The 2626-nt window shown below is 47.2% G+C and overlaps 1 protein-coding gene across 1 annotated transcript in view; it reads left to right on the top strand.

Moving 5' to 3' along the window:
• The window catches only part of TRMT9B (tRNA methyltransferase 9B (putative)), a 47265-nt gene that overhangs the window by 26933 nt on the left and 17706 nt on the right, over window positions 1–2626 (top strand). The window contains exon 2 of the mRNA XM_023517790.1: window positions 571–663. The gene's annotated coding sequence lies outside the window, so the exon portion shown is untranslated. The remainder of the gene's footprint in view (window positions 1–570; window positions 664–2626) is intronic.

The raw sequence follows: 2626 nt of genomic DNA, 5'->3' as shown, positions 1-2626 counted from the left end.
TATTCAACCTGTGACAAAAGGCAGTTTGCCTTGAAGCATTGCACAACATCTTGGGCCCAGGGTCTGTTACATCTCCTGGGTGATGGATCATCCAGAGTGGCCGTAGCAACATCAGCCTGGAGGCACGAGGACTGATCCTGGGAGCCTACAGAGCCGCCTTCTGCTTGCAGTGTGGTCTCTGCTCACGGACCCAGAGGTGCAGGTTCTGGAGGGCTGGGAGCTCACCATGCCCTTGTTATTTTGAATGAGGAATATTTTTGCACTGGGAGCATTTCTGAGGAGTCCTTCTATAGGACTCCTCCCCTAAAAGTGTTTCTGCGCCACTAACCAGCCAACCCTGTAAACCATTGCACCACCCAGGGTGGGCTCCTTTGCCACACCTTAGCTGACCTTTGACTGACAACTGTCATGGCCTGTCAGCTGTGTTTAGGCCACCAGGTCTTGATGTTCCTGATGAGCAAGTTTGTAGGACCAAGCTAGTTGCCCACGTTGGTGTGTTGAATCCAGACAGTCTGGTGAGTGCTGATCAGCTCTGTACGCTCTGGAACAACATCTCTTTCTCTTTGGCAGTCACCCCCAGGATCCGTATGGGTGGATACTTACCCGAGATTTTGCCTGCTAAATTCAACTGCCTATAATTCTTCTGGTGTGGAAGCCTTCCAGGTTTGACTTTGTGATTTTTTTCTTTGGAATGTGCGAGAGAGTGGCCAGTTACGGATTTGGGGACAGAGAGAACTGGAGAGAAGGTGGTGGCGTGGTATGGGCTGAACTGTCTCCCTCTTACGATAAACTCCTAGTGAGGCAACTGTAATGTCCATCAGGCCGGGGGAGATGTGTGCGTCCATAATTTCTCCTTCCTGTCCTCAGGGCCCAGTTTTCCCCCTGAAGGCATCGCTCTGACTTCTGCATACAATACTCAGTGAGGCTGAGAGTTCAGCTGAAGGGGCAACACGTAGAGTCTTATTGACCTGGAGTTTGTATTTCAGCTTCCTTAACACTACAGCACCAAGAAATAAGAGCATCAAGCTGTGGCTCTCACTGGGCATGTGGCTCACGTCTGTAATCCTAGCAGTTTGGGAGGCCGAGGCAGGAGAATCACTTGAGTTCAGGAGTTCAGCCTGAGCAAGGGCAAGACCCTGACTCTACTAAAAATGGAAAAATGAGCCTGGCGTGGTGTCAGCCTCCTGTAGACCCATCTACTTGGGAGGCTGAGGCAGGAGGATCACTTGAACCCAGGAGTTTGAGGTTGCTGTGAGTTAGGCTGATGCCACAGCACTGTAGCCTGGACAAGAGTAAGAGTTTGTCTCAAAAAAAAAAAAAAAAGAGAAATGCTTCAGGTCTGTTTTTCTCTTTCATAAGCCCATTCAGATGCCTTCCTTATCACCTGCTGGAATTCTCATGCCCTTCTCTGGGAAGAACAGTGGGGACCCCAGAGCATTGTCCTATCTGGACACCTAACTCCTATGACCGCAGGTGACAGATTAAGTTGCCACTGTATGCCATTGGCTGACAGACAGATTTAATGATGATTTTCAGAATCTTCATATTTCTCTGAATGGAAAGGACCACAACAACTTCTGGTACTTTTTTTTCCCTTTGTAATTAGTGAAAATTTTGAATTGCAACAACAGACATGATTTATAGATAGCTTAAGCAGGGAAGCAAATTTTCTGGAATCTGACGACTGCACAGAATCGAGAGACCTTCGGCTGCAAAATGAGCATGATCCATGACAGTCAGAGAAAGAACAGCAGGGAGCCCTGGTGACCAAGACACTGCCCCCTGCCACAGGCGGCAGTCACCCCTGGACGCATCACAGTTCTCTCTCTCAATGACTTGCTTCAGCCTCCCAGTCCAGGATGAGAGTGCCTGACTAACCGAATCTGGGTCATATGACCAGACCATCTATATTTGTTTCCTAGGGCTATAATAAATTACCAGGAACTGGGTGGCTGCAAACAACAGAAATTTATTCTCTCACAGATCCAGTGGCCAGATGCCCTAAATCAGGTTGTCAGCAGGGCTGTGCTCCCTTGGAAGGCTCAGGGGCAAAAGCTTCCTTGCCTCTTCCAGCTTCTGGTGGCTGTGTTCTTTGGCTTATGGCAGAGTGACTCTAATCTCTGCCTCTCATCTTCTGCTCTTCTGTTACAAGGACACTTGTCACTGGATGTAGGGCTACCCTAGATATCACAAGCTGACGCTAACTTGAGCTTCTTAATTACATCTGTAAAATTCCCTGACCTTACCCACTCCAGCCTGAGAAGATGCTTAGATGAACAGATACCTGTGGGCTTTTCAGTAGCCCCTGGGCACACCTGGACCATAACATTCATGACACCAGATACGGACCGTTGACATTTGTGGTTTTGAGTCCTTGTCCATGATCATGGTATTTAGTCATTTCTAATGGGGTTAATTATACACACATATAGATTATATAATGATTGGGATTGTATAAGAAAAGACATGAGCTTGGGGAGTCACATGCGCTCAGGATGTACCTGTCCTCAAAGTAAAAATTCTACTACATTTCCATTTAATGTTTCTTTGTATGTTTCCTGTATTAAATTCTGGCTCCTGAATGGGGTATGGGACTGTTTTCTGTGTGTATTTTTTTTTTTTTTTT

Source organism: Otolemur garnettii, unplaced genomic scaffold (genome assembly GCF_000181295.1).
Source record: "Otolemur garnettii isolate 467f Iridium unplaced genomic scaffold, OtoGar3 scaffold00121, whole genome shotgun sequence".
In the NCBI taxonomy this organism is placed as follows: Eukaryota; Metazoa; Chordata; class Mammalia; order Primates; family Galagidae; genus Otolemur; species Otolemur garnettii.
Note: the sequence above shows the minus strand (reverse complement) of the source record. Positions and strands in the feature narration are given on the sequence as shown.